The sequence below is a fragment of the Narcine bancroftii genome, chromosome 13 (genome assembly GCF_036971445.1).
Source record: "Narcine bancroftii isolate sNarBan1 chromosome 13, sNarBan1.hap1, whole genome shotgun sequence".
Classification (NCBI taxonomy): Eukaryota; Metazoa; Chordata; class Chondrichthyes; order Torpediniformes; family Narcinidae; genus Narcine; species Narcine bancroftii.
Genome location: NC_091481.1, coordinates 25,386,822 through 25,392,821, shown reverse-complemented (window position 1 = coordinate 25,392,821; position 6,000 = coordinate 25,386,822). Strand labels below are relative to the sequence as shown.

General features: G+C 36.1%; 1 protein-coding gene across 1 annotated transcript in view; it reads left to right on the top strand.

The window, feature by feature from the left end:
- Positions 1–1,587: 1,587 nt before the first annotated feature.
- The window catches only part of LOC138748176 (intestinal mucin-like protein), a 33,288-nt gene continuing 28,875 nt past the window's right edge, over positions 1,588–6,000 (top strand). Inside the window, exons 1-3 of the mRNA XM_069907951.1 lie at positions 1,588–1,628; positions 3,626–3,670; positions 4,417–4,464. The gene's annotated coding sequence lies outside the window, so the exon portion shown is untranslated. The remainder of the gene's footprint in view (positions 1,629–3,625; positions 3,671–4,416; positions 4,465–6,000) is intronic.

Below are 6,000 nucleotides of genomic sequence, written 5' to 3'. Positions count from 1 at the left end.
TGCATTCATTTTCAGACATATACACATGAAATACAATGTTTTTTCTTCCAAAACCATTCTGACATTTTGCACGATGGAAGCTCATCATTTCCAAATAACATGGAGAAGATGGGGAGATGACAGTATTACAGACAGAGGATACAACTCCTGACATTTCCAAATGCAACCAGATTCTGTATTCCAGACACTTTTAATTAGCATGGATCAAAATCTATTTTTCCAATGATCATAATTTCTGATCCAATTTCACTGGCTCTCAGTTGAATAACATTGAAAGGAGCATGGGGTGCTTTTTAAAACATTTTCTTTTTCTTTCACAAGAAACTACTGGAACGAGCACAGCTAGCACCACCTACACAACAACCAGTTCCACGACAGGTATGTGATCACGTCTTTGAATGGCTGTAGTCGAGATATACAAAAACTCGTCTACTGCAGTTTCGCGTACGTTTCATTTCCGTAAAAAAGGGTTGCTTTAATTTTCTTCTCGAACAAGTCCGCATGCAATTGCTCCTTGTTAAATTCAAAATATGTTCATGACGATGTTCGACAAGGGGTCATGGCTTGCAGAGCAGTTACTGTAACGTTGTTATGTGCCAGTGAATCGTGATCTATTAACACAACTCTGAAAGGACTTAGAACCATTTTCCCACATCTGTTTGGTTTTCATCTGTTTGCTTCATTTCCTTCTCACTCTTACAATCATTCCGGCATTCTAGGTCTATTGGCTGTCATTCAGCTTGACTGATTCGTGAGCCGAATTGTCCTGTTACCATACTGCTTGTCTAAATTTAAATTTAGAAGTTTAAAATTTATGCAAAGTGAGAGGTTGTCCTCTGATCTTCACTGTTCTCCTTACTTTCATGAGGAGTAATCTCAGCAGAGAGCATTGTTCAATCACACATCTAATCAGGATTGGCTGATTTCAATCCAGCAATCAAACATTAATTTAGAAGTCAGTTTTTTTTGCCAAGGGAAGACCCATTCTTTCATTTCACCAGCTCATGAAACAAGTAACCTTTTGACAAATGTTCAGTTACTACCCTCTTCAGTTGCATAGTTGATTGTTTGACTCAAAAATTTACATCAGACTCTCGGAAAGTGGGACACTTACTGAATAGAGGCAATGAATTAGCGATCCGATTGTGCCGAATTTTAACAAAATCAGCATGAGGCTTGTCATCTTTCACATCACATGGATTTGAATGCATTGTTGCTGATTGGTACTTTCTGTCATGTTAATCCTTCAGTCTACCTATTCTCCTTCATAATTGCATCTGTAAAATAAAAAGTGATCACTGCAGATTCAGACAAAAATGTATCCTGAAAATTTGAAAAGTATCATGCAAAATATACCTTCCAATGATATGCAGGTGATTAAGAAGTCAAAGTTTGTGCTGAACCACAAATCCAGCAAATTCGAAATATGCTCTGGTCTGCATTATGTTCAATGATTTCAAACTTACCTTAAAGTTCTTGACTCATAACAAATTTGATTACCAAGTCATGGTATTCAAGTTGCATTTTTCCACTCATAATGCATTGCTTTCTCTCTCTCTCTCGCGCTCTCTCTCTACGAATAGAAACAACATCTTTGACAACTCCCTCAACCACAAGTTCCACAACAGGTGAGTGCATATCCCTTCAATATGTTGACACATATATTGTTTTACTTCAAAAACATATTACATTCACAGTTCATCCTTTTTTTCTCCAACAAAATTTTCTACTGTTGCCAGGCAACACTAATCAAATTCACATTTGAACATCAATTAAATCTTCTCTCACCCCAATATATATCCCAGACAAATCAATTTTCATTGAATAACAGCCTGATAACAAGTTTAATAAAATGAAATAAAATTGGGAGTTGGTTTAAATCATTCTTTCAACACACAGGATTCACAGAAGTTCAGGTTAAGTGTCAGAATTGATTTCATGCACGAATTTGTCATCTTTCACCTGCTCAGTAACAGTTTACAGGTACAGGAGCACACTGGTCTGCTTAGACTGTCTCCATGAAATTCCAAAAATTCACAATTCTCCATATGCATTTATTTTCACGCACACACGTGAATTTCAATGTTGAATTCGATAAAACTATTCTGACATTTTGCACTTTGGAAGCATATAATTTCCAAATAACACAGAGAAGATTGGGTGATGACAGTGTTACAGAGGATACAACTGCTGATATTTCCAAGTATAACCATGGTTCAAAATCAATTTTTATATTGATCATCATTTCTGCCCCATTTTCATTGGTTCCACGTTTTGTTCCATTGGTGGTTCTTAGTACTTCCTTTATTTTCATAAGAAACAACTGGAACGAGCACCACTCCGACAACAGCCAGTTCCACCACAGGTGGGTGATAATGTCTTTCCATGGCCTTAGTCGAGATTCTGAACAACTCATCTCCTTCAGTTTCACATCTGTCACATTTCTGTAAAATATGTTGCTTTAATTTTCTCCTGTCACAAGTCCAAATGCAATCACTCCTTTAAATTCAAAATAAGTTAATCATCATCTTCAGCAAGAAGGCGTGGTGGGCGTAGCATTTAGCACCATTGTTATTACGGCTTCAGCGACCAGCCTTAGAATGGGGCACTCTCTGTGAGGGGTTTATAACATGTCCCCACTTCTGTGTGGTTTCCATCTGGATGCTTCATTTCCATTTTACTCTTCCAATCTTTCTCGTTCAATTGGGTGTAATTCAGCTACATTGATACATGGGCCGAATTGTCCTGTCACCATGCTGTATGTCTAAATTTAAATTTAGAAGTTATGCAAACTGAGAAGTCGTCTTCTGATCTTCACTGTTCTCCTTACTTTCAAGAGGTGTAACCACCTCAGCAGAGAGCATTGCTAAACCACACATCTCATCGTGAGTGACTGATTTTAATCCATCAAGTAAAATTTAACATTGGATTCACTTTCTTTTGCCAAGGGAAGGCCTAATCTTTTATATCTCCAGCTCCTGAAAGAAATAACATTGCGACAAATGTTCAATTACTACTCTCTTCAGGTGCTTAATTGATAGTCTTGCTCAAAAATTTACAACAGCACACTAAGGGAATCTAGGACACTTTCTGAATATAGGAGATAAATTATGGAACTGATTGAACTGACTTTTATCAAAATCAGCATGAGGCTTATCATCTTAAACTTAACCTGGATTTGAATGCATTAAACCAGTGCTTTTTTTAGAAATTCTCTGAACTTTATCATCCGGACTCTTCTACTTACTCTATTGCAGATTGGTACAGTCTGTAATATTAATTCTCTTGTAAACCTAATCTCATTCACACTCGCATATGTAAAAAAAAAAGTGATCACAGCAGATTTGGACAATAAAAAGTGTCCTGAAAATGTGAATAATCTCATTTAGAATAAGCTTTGCCAATGACATGCAGGTGATCAAAATGTCAATGTTTGAGTTGAAGCAGAAATGCAGCAAATTCTAAATATGCTCTGGTTTGTATGATTTTCAATGATTTGAAGCATTTCCCTAAAATTATTGACTTGTAACCAATTTGATCACTAAGTCATGCTATTCAAGTTGCATTTTCCCACTAACATGCATTTGCTTTCTCTCTCTCTCTCTCTCTCTCTCTCCATGAATAGAAACAACATCCTTGACATCTCCCTCAACTATAAGTTCCACAACAGGTGAGTACATATCCTTTCAATTTATTGACACAAATGTTCCTTTACTTCAAAAACATATGACATGCACAGCTCATTCTTTTGTTTGTCCAACAAAATGGTTCTTTACTGTTTCCAGGAAACACCAAACAAATTCACATTTGAACAGCAGTTAAATCTTCCCTTACCCCAATATACATGTCAGACAAATAAATATCAATGACTAACAGCCAGATAACCCATTTGAGAAAAATGAAACAACATGGGGAATTGGATTAAATTATTCTCTCAAGATACACAGGATTCACACATGTCCAGGTCAAGAGTCAAAATTGATTTGATACAGGAAGATGGCATCTTTCATCTGGTCACTAAGAGTTTGCAGGTACAGGAGAACATTAGCCTGTTTTCATCTTTCTACATGGAATTACAAAAAAATCACAATTCTCCACATGCATTAATTTTCACACATACATGTAAATTTTAATGTTGAATTCTACAAAATCGATTCTGATATTTTGCACGTTTGAAACTCATGATTTCCAAATAACATGGAGATGATGGGGAGATGACATTATTACAGACAGAGGATGGAACTTAAGTTATTTCCAACTACGATAGATTCTGGATACCAAATTATTTTAATTAGCATGGTTCAAAATCACTTTTTGCATTGTTGATCATTTATGTACTATTTTCATTGTCTCCACGTTTAATTGCATTGAAAGGAGCATGGAGTGGTTGTTAACATTTTCTTTGTCTTTCATTAGAAACAACTGGAACGAGCACCACACCGACAACAGCGAGTTCCACAACAGGTGGGTGAGCACGTCTTTCAATGGCCTTAGTCGAGATTTTCAAAATCACGTCTATTTCAATTTTACGTCCATCACATTTCTGTAAAGAAGGATGCTTTAATTTTCTTCTGTAACAAGTGCAAATGCTCCTTGTTAAATTCAAAATAAGTCGATGATGATCTTCCACAAGTGCAACATGGTTCGCGAAGTAGTGATCACGACGCTGTTACAGTGTCAGCGACCTGTGATGAAATATGGCACTCTCTGAAAGGAGTTTATATCATCTCTCCATGTCTGGTTTCCTTCTGGGTGCTTCGTTTCCTTCTCACTCTTAAAATCATTCCAGCATTCTACTTACTGATTAATGGGCTGAATTGTCCTGTTACCATGCTCTATGTCTAAATTTAAATTTAGAAGTTATGCAAACTGAGAAATCATCTCTGATCTTCACTGTTCTTACTTTCATGAGGAGTAATCACTTCAGCAGAGAGCATTGTTAAATGCTCATCTAATCGTGGTCAGCTGATTTCAATCCAGCAATGAAAAATAAGTTTAGGAGTCAGTTTTTTTGTCAAGGGTAGATCCATTCTTTCATTTCTCCAGCTCATGAAATAAATAACCTTGCAACCAATGTTCAATTATTACCCTCTTCAGGTACATAGTTGATGGTTTTGCTCAAAAATTTACATTACACTGAGGGCAACTAGGCCACTTTCTGAATATAGGAGAGGAATTATCGATCCGATTGCACTGACTGTATCAAAATTAGTATGAGGCTCGTCATCTTTCACAACATGGATTTGAATTCTTTAAACCAGTGCTTTTTCAGGAAAACTCTGTGAACTTAATCGTCTGGACACTTCCACCTCCTCTATGCTGATTGCTATAGGACAGATTTTTGAACATTCAACAGTCCTAAAAGCATATTTATTGGGAAAGGGTATATTAAAAATGAAATCTCTGGCGTTTGAACTTCTGCACCTCAATATGTCAACCTCAATCAGGGCAGCAGTCTGTAAGTTTAACCCTCTTCTGTACCTTTTGACCTTCAGATTTTCACATGTGAAAACAATTATCACAGCACATTTGGACAAAAAAAATGTCCTTGAAAATGACACGAGATGCATTAGGTGCTGAATGCAAATTAAAATCTGGAGCAAAACATTTTTAGCTCAGTTGAACTCATGCAATGTTTCATCATCATTATGCAATTAAATATGCTGAATTCAATTAAAGTTAATTTAATCATTCTCTAACCTCCCATTTGATGCAGTAAATCTGAAATTATCTTTGTGTTCAACTTTAAGTTATCTATCACAACCCCCATTTTTTTTGCAGGAAGCAAAACTTTTGAAAAAAAATTGTTGTTCAGTGTTATTGAACATGTTCTAAGATATTCACTGGTTCACTCAAGGGTGGTAAGATTCAATGTACAATGCTTTACCTACTGCACTTTGATATTATAATTGTCAGTGCAGAAGATTAAAATATTCTTCCCCAAGGCAACTTCTCTTTCTCACTTCTGTTGAAATAATATCACAGCAAAAAAAAAAGAAA